Genomic DNA, 18,090 nt, shown 5'->3' with positions numbered 1-18,090 from the left:
TCCCCCTCCATGACATGCAATTGTTTTTAGCCTGACCCAATGGTGTTTTGGGCACAGAAATTGATGCCAACACTGGCATAGGTGCTCTAGTTCTCATTTTTTAATGTCACATATATTTTCAAAGGGTTAATGACCATTGGGCCACTTATTTCACTATGAATTTATACAGTCCCCCTACATGACATGCAATTGTTTTTAGCTTGGCCCAATGGTGTTTTGGGCACAGAAATTGATGCCAACCCTGGCATAGGTGCTCTAATTCTTATTTTTTAATAAGTAACAGATATTTTAAAAGGGTTAATAACCATTGGGTCACTGATTTCACTATGAATATATACAGGGTAGATCCCCCTCCATGCCATGCAATTGGTTTTAGCCTGGCCCAATGGTGTTTTTGGGCGCAGCAATTGATGCTAACCCTGGCATAGGTGCTTTAATTCTCATTTTTTAATAAGTAGCTGATATTTTCAAATGGTTAATAACCATTGGGCCACAGCTTTCACTATAAATATATTTAGGGTATATCCCCTTCCATGACATGCAATCATTTTAAAGGAATTTGTGTAGGTATAGGGGCATGGTACACTTAAGGGATGGGATTCAATTTTTTCGGATTTTTAAATAATATTAAATATTTTCCAATTATTGCTTTATGATATAGATATTACTAGGTCCATATAACCAATGTTTGCAGGTGTAAAGAAAACAAAATTAATAAAAATATAGTGGTGTGTGGAGAAGGTATTTGAACCATATAAAAGTGGTGCCTTTTGTGATACTGATTTTTCTTTTCAATGTGTAAGTAGAAGAAATAGTATAATTAACAGTACGTGTATAATTTTATTTTATTGTTTATAGCAGCATTTAGCCTTATAAAGAAACTCGGTGATTTAAAGGGGTAGTGTTTCTAGTCCATTAGAGTGCGCTAATTGTGTAAATCTTCTATATTTTAAAGATTTTTTGTGAAAACAAGTTTGGTGATAATAGTGTTAATTTCCTATAAAAAACTTTTTGTGTAAGTGTAGGTGTAGTGTTAGGTGACTGATTTGTTGATAGGATTATGTCAAGAAACAGTAGACAAAAATAATAAATGACTTTAACTGGTAAAATTAAATCAACACGAAATTTATTTAAAAAATTATTATTAAAAATTTCTTATATTTGGTAATTACCACTAGATGTCAAAATTTCTCTGGGACGTCTCCCAGATGCAATATGAATATTCAGATGACCATATAAAAAAAGCTCAATATGTGTCAAAATTGCTATATAAAAAATTGTTAAACACAAAGTCAAAATTAAAAAAAGGGTCAGTTTTTTTAAAAAACTTGAAATAGGGTTCCAAATATCTATTTGTATTATTTGATGAATTCAAAACAGGTTGTTATATCATTTCCTTCTTATACTTTACTCAACACCGCTCTTAGTGCTATGCACGCGGCAAGAAAAACAGAGAAGTAACTATGTATGTCCAAAAGCAAGGCCAAACTTTTAGCTGTTACAAACACTCTTGCTTGGAGCTTTTTCAATGTATAATCCAAGACAGTTAAAGGGCCACTAAACCCAAAATCTTTCTTTCATGATTCAGATAGAACGTACACATTTAAACAACATTACAATTTACTTCTATTATTTATTTTGCTTCATTTTTTAGATATCCCTATTTGAAGAAAAAGCAATGCACATCGGTGAGCCAATCACATGAGGCTTCTATGTGCCACAACCAATCAGCAGCTACTGAGCATATCTAGATATGCTTTCCAGCAAAGAATATCAAGAGAATAAAACAAATTAGATAATAGAAGTAAATTAGAAAGATGTTTAAAAATGCATTATCTTTCTAAATCATGAAAGAAAAAATGTGGGTATAATGGCCCTTTAAGCTTTCATGTACCGCTCTTAGTGCTGTGCATGCGGTAACTCCAGCGCCTTATTATATCCTTCAAAAAGGTTAGGATTATTTTACATTCACCTTTCCAATGTGGTTATCAACTTTGTTTTACTCACAGTTCTTAGTGTTATGGCAGACCGCACTGTTCTGGCCGCTTACTGCTTCTCCATGTTGTTCTTTCACTCCGTTGTCCGTTCTCGGCGTCTGACGTCACACTCCTTCGTGGGAGGTCGTCTTGCCGTGGCAGTGGGATCGCTATTATGTATACTGTCACTTTGTATTGAGAATTACAACTGCACTTAGTGCTATGCACGCAGTTAATAGAAAAGGTCCTTTATAGTTCCCCAATTGGTGGTGGAATAGAAATATAAAAATAATAACACGGGTTATTTTTAATGATCGATATGTCAAATGAGATATGAATGTAAGTTCATAGATAAAAGAAAGGTCACACAGCTCGACGCGTTTCGCTCTTACCAGAGCTTTATCAAGATGCTGGTGACTAGTAGCTTCTCTCCTTTTAAATGTCCTGCTTGATCCTTATTGGTTGTCTCTTAATTCTGTGTAAAGGTGGATCATTCAGCCTTTCCATTGTTACTTCATTATTGTACCTGTTATTTCCTTATGAATGAGTGGTTTAACTTCGTTGTTTTACAACTTTTTTAGTAATTTTGGATCCCCGTTGGTTATAGATAGGCAGAAATTTAATATTTCCCATTTTTTCTCTTCTTAATTTGGAGTCTTCTTTTTTTATATTCAAGAATTATTTCTTTAAGGTGGTATTACAAAGTATCACTTTGTGGTCGTTATTTATGTGTCCTTGTGTTATGTATTGATGTATTGATGTTCCTTATTATATGCAACATGAATTTATTATGTAGCTCTCTTAAAAGACTTTACAGGATACCAATTTGTTCTCATTGTTTATATATACAAAACAACTTGCTCTGACTTTTATGTAATAAATATCTAAATGGAATTGAGTTACCTTCTTTTGTTAATTTGATACATAATGATATTCCTAATTCTAATGTTGATTTTTTGTGGTCCTATAATTAATATGTCCTTATTGTGAATATTTAACCTCCATGTATTTATGCCCCAATCTATAAGTTACTTAAAATTATATACACCCATTTGTTTAACAAGTATACTGAGATATGTATGTGCCACTGTCTGGAATTATGCGTAAATGGGGAAGGGTTATTTCTTATTTTATATGTGTGTGTAAATGAAGAAGGATTATGTCATACTTAATATGGGATATGTATTCTATTTCGAATTGTATAACTCAAAAAGGAATGGAGACAGATCCAGTTCAGAATTTAAACCTAATGGAGACAGGGTATTATATAGATATATCAACTCAGCTTCTTTTATCAACAACTTTTTCTCCATATTCCCTCCTCTCCAGTGTCTTTGTACTTTTTTTATGCCCCAATATGTCAGGTCTTTGTTATTTCCTTTGTGTACATTCTTGAAATGTTTGTACAGATATGTATTGTCCATTCCATTTTTTATATTGTTCAGATGCTCCCTAATTCGATCTTTTAACATTCTTTTGGTTTCCCCAAAGTAAAATAAATTGCACGAACATCTTAGGATATATATTACATTTTTTGTTGTGCATCTAATAATCTTGTTAATCTGAAAAATTTCTTCTGAATCATTTATCTTTAAGTTGGTAATTTTTTTTACTGTGATTACAGGCCTTACAGGTGTAACATGGGAAGAAACCTCTTACACTTTTACCCATTAGATCTTTCTGTATTTTTTGGCCTATCCTTGGTTGTTTAAGATCACTTGGGGCCAGAATAGATTTTAAATTATTCGCTTTTTTGAAGATAAACTTTGGGTTTTCTGAAATTTTATCTCCCAAGATTTCATCCTCCCTTATTATATGCCAGTATTTTTTAATGATTTTTTTAATGATGTTATGGTCTGCTTTATACTCTGTTATAAACGGTATTTCAATTTTTTCTGTATTTTTCTGTAATTTTTCTTTATATGTGAGTAATTCATCCCTCTTTGTATTTTTGGCTTTATTTAGTGCCTTTTTTGTGGTTTCAGATTTATACCCTCTGGCCAGGAATTTGTTTTCTAGCTTTTCTGCCTGTTCTTCAAAGTCAAAAGGTCTTGAGCAGTTCTTTTTTATACGGAGAAATTGACCTAATGGGATATTCTGTTTCCATAGATCTAGGTGGCAGCTTTTTGAATGTACATAATTGTTTGCGTCAGTTTTTTTTAAATGAGTTTTTGTCTCTATTTTGTTTTCTATGACCATTATTTCTAAGTCTAGAAAGATTATTGTTTCCTTACTACAGTTTGAGGTGAATTTTAGGCCCCAAGTGTTATTATTCATGTTCTCTAGCATGTTGGTTAACCCTTCTTGTGTCCCTTCCCATATAATTAACAGGTCGTCTATATACCTTCTGTAGAGCACAAGGTTTGCGCCATAGTTATTATTGCTGAAGAAATCATCTTCCCAAGAACCCATAAATAGGTTCGCATAACTTGGCGCAAACCTTGTGCCCATAGCCGTACCCTCTATCTGGAGGTAAAATTGTTTTTCAAAGGCAAAATAATTATTTTCCAGTATATATCTCATACTTTTTATAATGAAGTTTCTATGTTGATCTGTCATGAGTTTATCTGTTTTAAGGAAGGATTCTGCTGCTAGCAGGCCTTTAGAATGGTTGATAGTGGTGTATAATGATGTTACATCTGCCGTGGCCAGAATCATCTTGTCGTTCCATTTTATAGACTCTAGAGTGTTTAGTACTTGTGTTGAGTCTCTGAGGTATGATTTTAAAGTTTTTACATGGGTTTGTAAGAAGTTGTCTACATATTTTGATAAATTGGCAGATGGGGAATCGATTCCAGAAATGATGAGTCTGCCAGGGGGGTTAGTCGTACTCTTATGTATTTTTGGCAGAAAGTAAAAAATCGGAATTTTAGGGAATTTTGGTGTTAGAAATTCAAATTCCTTTTTATTAAGTATTCCTGATTTTTCACCTTCTGCCAACAATTTATTAAGGTTTTTCTTAAATTTTTCTGTCGGATCAGACTCCAATTTTTTGTATGTGTTGGTGTCCCCAATAATCTGTGTGCTTCTTTTAAATAGTTATCTGTGTCCATAAGGACAATCCCTCCCCCTTTGTCCGCCATTTTAATCGTTATTTTTTCATTCTTTCTCAAATTTTCCATCACCATTTTTTCTTTAAGACTCATATAATAGTTTTTAATCTTTGGTAGATTATATTTTCTTACTTCTTTACAGGCTAATTTTTCGAATGTTTCTAGCAGATTTCCTTTGGCATGTATGGGGTTAAATTTCGATTTGACTTTTAAGTCTGTATGTGTAACCATATCACTATTCAGTGTTTTTTGGTTTGTCTGTCTTTCTATGGGATTTTTTAGGAAGAATCTCTTTATGGTCAGGTTTCTTACAAATTTTTTTATATGGATGTGTGTATTGAACTTATTCATTCTAACTGTTGGGGCGAAAGTTAACCCTAGGCTCAAAACCCTTTTCTCTTCCTCCTTTAAAGTGGTACTGCTTAAATTAAAAATTCCATTATGTGTATCTATTACCTCCATCTTTTTGCATCGTTTGGTATATCCTCGTCCTCTCTTTCCTCTTGATTTCTTCTCTTTCTTGGGTTTTGTTCTCTTTCTTGCCTGATTGTATCTCTTGAAGTGCCCTCCCTCAGAGGGCTCTTCTCTAAAAAAGTTACCTCATCATTAGTTAATTTTTCTTTCATAGGAATTGAATCTCTAGGAGTTTCTGGATAATTATGTGTAGAGTCTCTTAATTTTTCAAATCTATTATATGTTGGTGTAACCCATCTCTCCCCTTGTCTGTTATCATCCCATCTTTGAGTTCTTCTGGGATATTCCCAGTTGGATCTATCATCTCTCTGATGGTATGGTCTAAATGTATTATGTTGGAATTCAGATTGAAAGTGTTCCTTATCCCTATATCTGGGATACCATGGTCTATTGTCTTGTGTATTTCTATTTTGAAATCTGTTATAATTATAACTCTCATTAGATGTGTTATAGTGTTGGTTGTAATTTCTCCTATAGTCCTGTCTTTTATCTCTATTATAGAATCTGTTTTGTTCATAATTATCCTTATATGTGTTGCGGTTTCTTACAGTATATTCATACTGATTGTATGGATTTGTTTTTTTATGTGTTTGTTCCTCTTTCTGTTCTTTTATATAGATGTTACTTGGTTTATTTCCTTTATCTTCATTTCCATTTAAATCTTCATTTATGTCCCTCTCCATTTTGCCCCATTTTGTTCTTAAAAGGTCTTTATTGAGATTTGCTAATTTGTCAATGATGATTTTTTGTTTTTCTTTATATTCATTACTTTCTTTCTTCTCTTTTAGTTTTTCTTTTATCTCTAAAATGTTTGCTTCAATTTCTATGAGTGTTTCTTTCCTAGATCTTTTTAGAATATCTATCAGTGTGTTAGAGGCTTTTTTTAGAGTATCAGTCCATTCATTCTGGAATTTTTCAGCTAATGGGAAAGTGCAATTCTTATTTATTTTTAAACCTTTAGGGATGATGTTTTTTGATGTGTATCGATTAAGGAATATTAATTCCATTTTTTGTTTCAGTTCCTTTATCATATGTGTTTCTAACTTACTCATTAGGTCTGAAGTTTTTTCCATTATGTTGTGGCTAGTTGTTTGGTAATTATCATCTTTCATTTCTGAAAAGATCTGATCTCTATAATCAAAGATATCTTCCATGTTTATAAAAGATTAATGTTAGTCCTGCTGCTACTATTACCTGAAGGAGGAATACAATTTTTTAGTTTAGAATGAATAGAGCGCTGGAACTGTAGAATCCCAAACTCCCTATCTATATAAGCTCCTTCCAACTTATATATATGTAAAATATTCAAAGGAATTTGTGTAGGTATAGGGGCGTGGTACACTTAAGGGATGTGATTCAATTTTTTCGGATTTTTAAATAATATTAAATATTTTCCAATTATTGCTTTATGATATAGATATTACTAGGTCCATATAACCAATGTTTGCAGGTGTAAAGAAAACAAAATTAATAAAAAATATAGTGGTGTGTGGAGAAGGTATTTGAACCATATAAAAGTGGTGCCTTTTGTGATACTGATTTTTCTTTTCAATGTGTAAGTAGAAGAAATAGTATAATTAACAGTACGTGTATAATTTTATTTTATTGTTTATAGCAGCATTTAGCCTTATAAAGAAACTCGGTGATTTAAAGGGGTAGTGTTTCTAGTCCATTAGAGTGCGCTAATTGTGTAAATCTTCTATATTTTAAAGATTTTTTGTGAAAACAAGTTTGGTGATAATAGTGTTAATTTCCTATAAAAAACTTTTTGTGTAAGTGTAGGTGTAGTGTTAGGTGACTGATTTGTTGATAGGATTATGTCAAGAAACAGTAGACAAAAATAATAAATTACTTTAACTGGTAAAATTAAATCAACACGAAATTTATTTAAAAAATTATTATTAAAAATTTCTTATATTTGGTAATTACCACTAGATGTCTCCCAGATGCAATATGAATATTCAGATGACCATATAAAAAAAGCTCAATATGTGTCAAAATTGCTATATAAAAAATTGTTAAACACAAAGTCAAAATTAAAAAAAGGGTCCGTTTTTTTAAAAAAAACATAATTTATGCTTACCTGATAAATTTATTTCTCTTGTAGTGTATCCAGTCCACGGATCATCCATTACTTATGGGATATTAACTCCTCCCCAACAGGAAGTGCAAGAGGATTCACCCAGCAGAGCTGCTATATAGCTCCTCCCCTAACTGCCATTACCAGTCATTCGACCGAAAACATGCAGAGAAAGGAAAACCATAGGGTGCAGTGGTGACAGTAGTTTAATGGAAAAATTACCTGCCTTAAAGTGACAGGGCGGGCCGTGGACTGGATACACTACAAGAGAAATAAATTTATCAGGTAAGCATAAATTATGTTTTCTCTTGTTAAGTGTATCCAGTCCACGGATCATCCATTACTTATGGGATACCAATACCAAAGCTAAAGTACACGGATGACGGGAGGGACAGGCAGGCTCTTTATACGGAAGGAACCACTGCCTGAAGAACCTTTCTCCCAAAAACAGCCTCCGAAGAAGCAAAAGTGTCAAATTTGTAAAATTTGGAAAAAGTATGAAGAGAAGACCAAGTTGCAGCCTTGCAAATCTGTTCAACAGAAGCCTCATTCTTAAAGGCCCAAGTGGAAGCCACAGCTCTAGTAGAATGTGCTGTAATTCTTTCAGGAGGCTGCTGTCCAGCAGTCTCATAGGCTAACCGTATTATGCTACGAAGCCAAAAGGAGAGAGAGGTAGCCGAAGCTTTTTGACCTCTCCTCTGACCAGAATAAACGACAAACAGGGAAGACGTTTGTCGAAAATCCTTAGTTGCCTGTAGATAAAATTTCAGGGCACGGACTACATCTAGATTGTGTAGCAGACGTTCCTTTTTCGAAGAAGGATTAGGACACAAAGATGGAACCACAATCTCTTGATTGATATTCCTGTTAGTGACCACCTTAGGTAGGAACCCAGGTTTAGTACGCAGAACTACCTTGTCTGAATGAAAAATCAGATAAGGAGAATCACAATGTAAGGCAGATAACTCAGAGACTCTTCGAGCCGAGGAAATCGCCATTAAAAACAGAACTTTCCAAGATAACAACTTGATATCAATGGAATGAAGGGGTTCAAACGGAACCCCCTGTAAAACATTAAGAACTAAGTTCAAACTCCATGGTGGAGCAACAGTTTTAAACACAGGCTTGATCCTAGCTAAAGCCTGACAAAAAGCTTGAACGTCCGGAACTTCTGACAGACGTTTGTGTAAAAGAATGGACAGAGCTGAAATCTGTCCCTTTAAGGAACTAGCGGATAAACCCTTTTCTAAACCTTCTTGTAGAAAAGACAATATCCTCGGAATCCTAACCTTACTCCATGAGTAACTCTTGGATTCGCACCAATATAAGTATTTGCGCCATATCTTATGGTAAATCTTTCTGGTAACAGGCTTCCTAGCCTGTATTAAGGTATCAATAACTGACTCAGAAAAACCACGTTTTGATAAAATCAAGCGTTCAATTTCCAAGCAGTCAGCTTCAGAGAAATTAGATTTTGATGTTTGAAGGGACCCTGGATCAGAAGGTCCTGTTTCAGAGGTAGCGACCAAGGTGGACAGGATGACATGTCCACTAGATCTGCATACCAAGTCCTGCGTGGCCATGCAGGTGCTATTAGAATCACTGATGCTCTCTCCTGTTTGATTCTGGCAATCAATCGAGGAAGCATCGGGAAGGGTGGAAACACATAAGCCATCCCGAAGGTCCAAGGTGCTGTCAAAGCATCTATCAGAACCGCTCCCGGATCCCTGGATCTGGACCCGTAACGAGGAAGCTTGGCGTTCTGTCGAGATGCCATGAGATCTATCTCTGGTTTGCCCCAACGTCGAAGTATTTGGGCAAAGACCTCCGGATGAAGTTCCCACTCCCCCGGATGAAAAGTCTGACGACTTAAGAAATCCGCCTCCCAGTTCTCCACTCCCGGGATGTGGATTGCTGACAGGTGGCAAGAGTGAGACTCTGCCCAGCGAATTATCTTTGATACTTCCATCATTGCTAGGGAGCTTCTTGTCCCTCCCTGATGGTTGATGTAAGCTACAGTCGTGATGTTGTCCGACAAACCTGATGAACCCCCGAGTTGTTAACTGGGGCCAAGCCAGAAGGGCATTGAGAACTGCTCTCAATTCCAGAATGTTTATTGGTAGGAGACTCTCCTCCTGATTCCATTGTCCCTGAGCCTTCAGAGAATTCCAGACAGCGCCCCAACCTAGTAGGCTGGCGTCTGTTACAATTGTCCAGTCCGGCCTGCTGAATGGCATCACCCTGGACAGATGTGGCGAGAAAGCCACCATAGAAGAGAATTTCTGGTCTCTTGATCCAGATTCAGAGTAGGGGACAAGTCTGAGTAATCCCCATTCCACTGACTTAGCATGCACAATTGCAGCGGTCTGAGATGTAGGCGTGCAAAGGGTACTATGTCCATTGCTGCTACCATTAAGCCGATCACCTCCATGCATTGAGCTACTGACGGGTGTTGAATGGAATGAAGGACACGGCATGCATTTTGAAGCTTTGTTAACCTGTCTTCTGTCAGGTAAATCTTCATTTCTACAGAATCTATAAGAGTCCCCAAGAAGGGAACTCTTGTGAGTGGAAAGAGAGAACTCTTCTTTTCGTTCACCTTCCATCCATGCGACCTTAGAAATGCCAGTACTAACTCTGTATGAGACTTGGCAGTTTGAAAGCTTGAAGCTTGTATCAGAATGTCGTCTAGGTACGGAGCTACCGCAATTCCTCGCGGTCTTAGTACCACCAGAAGAGCACCCAGAACCTTTGTGAAGATTCTCGGAGCCGTAGCCAATCCGAATGGAAGAGCTACAAACTGGTAATGCCTGTCTAGAAAGGCAAACCTTAGATACCGTAATGATCTTTGTGAATCGGTATGTGAAGGTAAGCATCCTTTAAATCCACTGTGGTCATGTACTGACAATTTTGGATCATGGGTAAAATTGTCCGAATAGTTTCCATTTTGAACGATGGAACTCTTAGGAATTTGTTTAGGATCTTTAAATCCAAGATTGGCCTGAAAGTTCCCTCTTTTTTGGGAACCACAAACAGATTTGAGTAAAACCCTTGTCCTTGTTCCGACTGCGGAACCGGATGGATCACTCCCATTAATAAAAGATCTTGTATGCAGCGTAGAAACGCCTCTTTCTTTATTTGGTTTGTTGACAACCTTGACAGATGAAATCTCCCTCTTGGGGGAGAGAATTTGAAGTCTAGAAGGTATCCCTGAGATATGATCTCTAACGCCCAGGGATCCTGGACATCTCTTGCCCAAGCCTGGGCGAAGAGAGAAAGTCTGCCCCCCACTAGATCCGTTCCCGGATCGGGGGCCCTCGATACATGCTGTCTTAGGGGCAGCAGCAGGTTTCCTGGCCTGCTTGCCCTTGTTCCAGGACTGGTTAGGTCTCCAGCCTTGTCTGTAGCGAGCAACAGCTCCTTCCTGTTTTGGTGCAGAGGAAGTTGATGCTGCTCCTGCTTTGAAATTACGAAAGGAACGAAAATTAGACTGTCTAGCCTTAGGTTTGGCTCTGTCTTGAGGCAGGGCATGGCCTTTACCTCCTGTAATGTCAGCGATAATTTCTTTCAACCCGGGCCCGAATAAGGTCTGCCCTTTGAAAGGTATATTAAGCAATTTAGATTTAGAAGTAACGTCAGCTGACCAGGATTTTAGCCACAGTGCTCTGCGTGCCTGAATGGCGAATCCGGAATTCTTAGCCGTAAGTTTAGTTAAATGTACTACGGCATCTGAAATAAATGAGTTAGCTAACTTAAGGGCTTTAAGCTTGTGTGTAATCTCATCTAATGGAGCTGATTCAAGTGTCTCTTCCAGAGACTCAAACCAAAATGCTGCTGCAGCCGTGACAGGCGCAATGCATGCAAGAGGTTGCAATATAAAACCTTGTTGAACAAACATTTTCTTAAGGTAACCCTCTAACTTTTTATCCATTGGATCTGAAAAGGCACAGCTATCCTCCACCGGGATAGTGGTACGCTTAGCTAAAGTAGAAACTGCTCCCTCCACCTTAGGGACCGTTTGCCATAAGTCCCGTGTGGTGGCGTCTATTGGAAACATCTTTCTAAATATCGGAGGGGGTGAGAACGGCACACCGGGTCTATCCCACTCCTTAATAACAATTTCAGTAAGTCTCTTAGGTATAGGAAAAACGTCAGTACTCGCCGGTACCGCAAAATATTTATCCAACCTACACATTTTCTCTGGTATTGCAACTGTGTTACAATCATTCAGAGCCGCTAACACCTCCCCTAGTAATACACGGAGGTTTTCCAGCTTAAATTTAAAATTTGAAATATCTGAATCCAGTTTGTTTGGATCAGAACCGTCACCCGCAGAATGAAGCTCTCCGTCCTCATGTTCTGCAAATTGTGACGCAGTGTCTGACATGGCCCTAATATTATCAGCGCACTCTGTTCTCACCCAGAGTGATCACGCTTACCTCTTAGTTCTGGTAATTTAGCCAAAACTTCAGTCATAACAGTAGCCATATCCTGTAATGTGCTTTGTAATGGCCGCCCAGATGTACTCGGCGCTACAATATCACGCACCTCCCGAGCGGGAGATGCAGGTACTGACACGTGAGGCGAGTTAGTCGGCATAACTCTCCCCTCGTTGTTTGGTGAAATATGTTCAATTTGTACAGATTGACTTTATTTAAAGTAGCATCAATACAGTTAGTACATAAATTTCTATTGGGCTCCACTTTGGCTTTAGCACATATAGCACAGATATCTTCCTCTGAATCAGACATGTTTAACACACTAGCAAATAAACTAGCAACTTGGAAATACTTTTCAAGTAATTTACTATAATATGAAAACGTACTGTGCCTATAAGAAGCACAGAAAAAGTTATGACAGTTGAAAATTAATAAACTGAAAAGTTATAGCATCAAATCTTTGTAAAAAACACAATTTTAGCAAAGGATTGCTCCCATTAGCAAAGGATAACTAACCCTCATAGCAGAAAAAAATTAAAAAAAAAATACAGAAATAAACGTTTTTTTATCACAGTCAACTACAATCTCACAGCTCTGCTGTGAGTGATTACCTCACTCAAAACAAGTTTTGAAGACCCCTGAGTTCTGAACCGGATCATGCAGGGAAGACAATAAACTTCTGATGCGTAGCAAAAGCACCTCTCCCCCTCACACATAACAGTGAGAGAGATCAGTAAACTGTCATAAATTAAATAAAACGACTGCCAAGTGGAAAAAAAATAGTGCCCAAAACATTTTTTCACCCAGTACCTCAGAAAATTAAACGATTTTACATGCCAGCAAAAAACGTTTAACATTAATAAATTGAGTTTTATTAAAAAGCCTGTTGCTAGTCCCTGCAAATTAGGCTAAAGTTTTATGCATACAGTATAATTCCAGTGAAGTGCCATTCCCCAGAATACTGAAGTGTAAAATATACATACATGACAGCCTGATACCAGTTGCTGCTACTGCATTTAAGGCTGAGTTTACATTATATCGGTATGGCAGAATTTTCTCATCAATTCCATTGTCAGAAAATAATAAGCTGCTACATACCTCTTTGCAGATTAATCTGCCCGCTGTCCCCTGATCTGAAGTTTACCTCTCCTCAGATGGCCGAGAAACAGCAATATGATCTTAACTACTCCGGCTAAAATCATAGAAAAACTCAGGTAGATTCTTCTTCAAATTCTACCAGAGAAGGAATAACACACTCCGGTGCTATTATAAAATAACAAACTTTTGATTGAAGGTATGAAACTAAGTATAATCACCACAGTCCTCTCACACATCCTATCTATTCGTTGGGTGCAAGAGAATGACTGGTAATGGCAGTTAGGGGAGGAGCTATATAGCAGCTCTGCTGGGTGAATCCTCTTGCACTTCCTGTTGGGGAGGAGTTAATATCCCATAAGTAATGGATGATCCGTGGACTGGATACACTTAACAAGAGAAATGCAATCATTTTAGCCTGGCCCAATGGTGTTTTGGGCACAGAAGATGATGCCAACACTGGAATTGGTGCTGTAATTACCATTTTTTAATAAGTAACATATTTTCAAAGAGTTAATAACCATTGGCCACTGATTTCACTATGAATATATACAGGGTAGATCCCCCTCTAGGACATGCAATTGGTTTTAGCCTGGCCCAATGGTGTCTTGGGCACATAAATTGATGGCAACCATAGGTGCTGTACTTCTCATTTTTGAATAAGTAAATGATATTTTCAAAGGTAAATAACCATGTTGCCACTGATTTCACTATGAATATATACAGGGTAGTTCCCCCCTCCATGACATGCAATTGTTTTTAGCCTGGCCCAATGGTGTTTTGGGCACAAAAATTGATGCCAACACTGGCATTGGTGCTGTAATTACCATTTTTTAATAAGTAACAGATATTATCAAAGGGTTAATAACCATTGGGCCACTAAGGGCAGATCCTTCTCTATGCCATGCAATTGTTTTTAGCCTGGTCCAATTGTGTTTTGGGTACAGAAGTTGATGCCAATCCTGGCATAGGTGCTCTAATTCTCATTTTTGAATAAGTAACTGATATTTTCAAAGGATTAATAACCATTGGGCCACTGATTTCACTATGAATATATACAGGGTAGATCCCCCTCCATGACATGCAATTGTCTTTAGTCTGGCTCAGTGGTGTTTTGGGCACAGAAATTGATGCCAAGAGAGATGTGACAGACACAATGTGAAGGGCCTAGGTGCAGAGTTTCTTCAAAATTGCTACTATTGTGTGAAAAAGCTCATACAGAGTCCCATGGGGGCCGATTTAACAAAGTCTGGCAGACATGATTCGCTGTAGCGATCATGTCCGCCATACATCACTGAATGTGGATAGCATACGCTGTCGGCATTTAGCATTGCACAAACAGTTCTAGTGAACTGCTTGTGCAATGCCGTTCCCGGCAGATTTGCGGCCAATCGGCCGCTAGCAGGGGTTGTCAATCAACCTGATTGTATGAGATTGGGTTGATTGCTGTACGCCGATCAGAGGCGGCGTACCAGTTAAGGAGCAGCGGACTTAAGACCGCTGCTTCTTAACTGCTGTTTCCGGCAAGCCTGAAGGTTTGTGCGGAGACAGCTACATTGGGGCCGATTGACCGTTTGGTTAATCTGTCCCCATATCTGAGCAGCCACATATCTTAAAAGGACCCCTTACTGGAAAAAAGAGGGTCTATCATTTCAGATGAGTGCTTTTATGTCCCTCTAGGATTAAGGTTATTAACATAAAAATGTTGATCAACTGAATCAACAGCTAAAACATACAAGGCATCAGTTGTCCTCCTATGATATGGATAATCACCATGAGAAATAATAAACACTTCCCTGAATGACTACCATTGAGTTTGCTATTAAACTCTATGAAGGCTACTATACAGTTCAGAGCTCTAGAGTAAAACACCATTGGGCCAGGCTAAAAACAATTGCATGTCATGGAGGGGGATCTATTGTGTGTGTGTGTGTATATATATATATATATATATATATATATATATATATATATATATATATATATATATATATATATATATATATATATGTGTGTATATATATATGTGTATATATATATATATATATATATATATATATATATATATATATATATATATATACACGGTAAAGGAAGGCACTCACTGGTCTTTTCCTCAAAAAAAACTTTAATAAGCGTGACGTTTCGGGGACACACTCCCCTTCCTCAGACAAAAAACAAACTGCAAATGACTGGACATATAAAGCCAAACAAACCCCTCCCAGTGAAAATTGCGCCAAAACCGTTACCATAGTGATCCTCAACAAAATTCTAGTCATGTGATGAGTGTTACTCATTAATTAATGCTATTAAACAAACTATACACTATCCACACTCAAACATAATTAAAATCATCTTAAAAATCATACTAAGCATTACATCAAAGCACATGTGTACAAGCTTATATTATAGAGCAATCTATACAAGTTACCATATATAGTGAACACACAGGTATAGTGGAAACATATCATATTGATGGGTTTAAAAATATAAGGAGAATAGCATATATATTCTCATACTCTCAAAATAAGTGAAATAAATAAATATCTGTGTGTCCCCTAACACATATATTGTATCCCTAAACAGGTGTGATGGTGACTGTATCAAAGTGTATGTAAAAAGTGCAGATTGTCAGCCCCCTGGAAAGTCTGAATATAACAACTGGTTAAACAATCTAATCTACAATGTCTCTATCAGATAATACTAGAGGATAATGTAATAGATACCATGGGCAGAGGTACAAGACCTTAACTAGTTATTATTATGTACTATAGAGTGTAAGCAGAGTATTCATATTTCCTTGTATGGCACAGACAGGATAAGACAATGCGACTATGATTACAGCCTCAGGCTCATATATCAAACCAATATGTAAGTACAGTATATCGCAGCCCTATTAACTTGTAAAAAACCCACCTGATGAGCCACTCTCATGTGTAATCGTAGCACAAACAAAGCACGCCTGGGATAACAGCGTGGCCGCACGATGTGCATCTGAGACGCAAACAGCCGGCTCAGTGTGATGACGTCATGTGACTCCACGCTGTACTAAGTACCCGGTAGTCATGGTGACGTTACACACTGCTAGACTAGATCCGGCAGGGAGAATACCCTTACTGACAATGCATACTGGGAGCACAGCCCAGCATTACCCAATAACCGTGTGAATTAAATGCTAGGTCAGAATAACTCCAGGCAACCTATATTATATATGCAGTTGTATGCATACTACATGGGTGAGTCCCTCACTGAAGTCCCCATATACATAATCTTAATAACCTCTAAGTTAAACGCCAACATAGTGCTGAGAAAGCCTCAACACTACATATCTACATATCACATAGAACAAGATGAAAAAATGAGAAAAATATAACTACAGAAAAATAAATAAATACAAAAAAAAAATAAAAAAAAAAAGTAACAGTGAAAATAATAGAAATAAAGATGAAGATGAAAAATGAAAGTTAAAATAAAAATAAAAATGAGAATAAAAAAATAAATAAAAAATGAAATTAAAAATAAATATAAATAAAAATAAATATCATACCACAAATTAAACAATAAACTGAAAATGCAAACTACAGATAAAGAGGATAGAAAAGAGTAAAAGATCACAGACAAAGAAGAACAAAGAGAGCCAAGACCACCCCCTTGTGATAAAAAAGAAGAAGAAGCCAGAGAGGAAAAGAAGCCAGAGAAAAAAAAAAAAAATAAGCAAAGAAAAAAGAAAAGGACAAGAATAAGCAAGAGAACAGAAGCAAACCCCAAAGTGAAACAACAAGACAAAAAGACAAAGTGGCAAAATAGAGAGGTTAAATGTAGGGATGAATGGATAGTCAACTCTCATAGGTGGAACTCAAAATATAAAGTCATACAATCTGTCTTCTAATCTGTCTTATTCATAAGCATCCACTTGAATTCCATATGGTTCTCCAATTGTTCATAGGAAACAATGCCAATCTAAGTTCACATTCAGTCCCATTGGGCGTATAGTATTAAGGCGGAAGATCCACAGGACCGAGGATCACAAAGAAAAAAGTGTGTATAAGTGGATAACAAGTGGTGACGGGGAATACAGAGGTTATCGCCCAAGGAGACAGAGGAGATTCAGACAATATACTAGAAGAAATCTCCAGACTGTGGATACTAGCTCTGGTACGGATTCTGATACCCCACAGCCCCCACAGGGACATACACCACCATACAGAGGGAGTACAAGGCCGTTTAGAGGCAACCGACAACAGCAGCCTTTTTTAGGGGTGACCACTCGATCTGCCATCAGGGGAAGAGGAGGCCACATCCAAGAAGAGGTGGTCAGAGGCAGACCACCACTATTCTACCAACATCCACGAGACACTAACTAACAACAATTTAATTATCAATATTAGTGACCGGGTCCTGACTGAACCAGAAATTCAATTATTAAATAAAGGACTTAACTTTGTACCCACTAAAACCAGTGACCCGTTTGACTTGTGGATTGACCAACAAAAATTCCAGCGGTCACTAAGACTTAAAGAATACTTCAACAACAGCTTAAACTCAGAAATGGGCATTCCCTTCCGTAAAGCCAGCAAGTTTGATCCAACTAGCTATAATCCCAGCATAAAGATATACTCCCGGTTGGTCAACACTGATATTGCTGAGATACCAAAAACAAGATTTCGGAACAACTTGACTAAAGAAGAATTTGACTCAATTAAAACATTGGCCACAGATCCTAAAATTATCATCCGCCCTGCGGACAAAGGAGGTGCGACAGTGATTATGAATTACTCATACTACCAGAGATTAAGGGGCAACTGAGTGACACCATGACATACAAACAATTACAAAGAAATCCAACCAGAAAGAAATTGAGACCTTGGTTAAAGGAGGAGTCATGCAGGGCTACATTGATGAGAAAATTGGAGGATTTTTGATCACCGAATTTCCAATCTGCCCCATACTATATACCCTGCCAAAGGTGCATA

The sequence above is a fragment of the Bombina bombina genome, chromosome 5, assembly GCF_027579735.1.
Source record: "Bombina bombina isolate aBomBom1 chromosome 5, aBomBom1.pri, whole genome shotgun sequence".
NCBI lineage: Eukaryota > Metazoa > Chordata > Amphibia > Anura > Bombinatoridae > Bombina > Bombina bombina.
The sequence above is the reverse complement of the archived record's forward strand: the minus strand, read 5'-3'. Positions refer to the sequence as shown.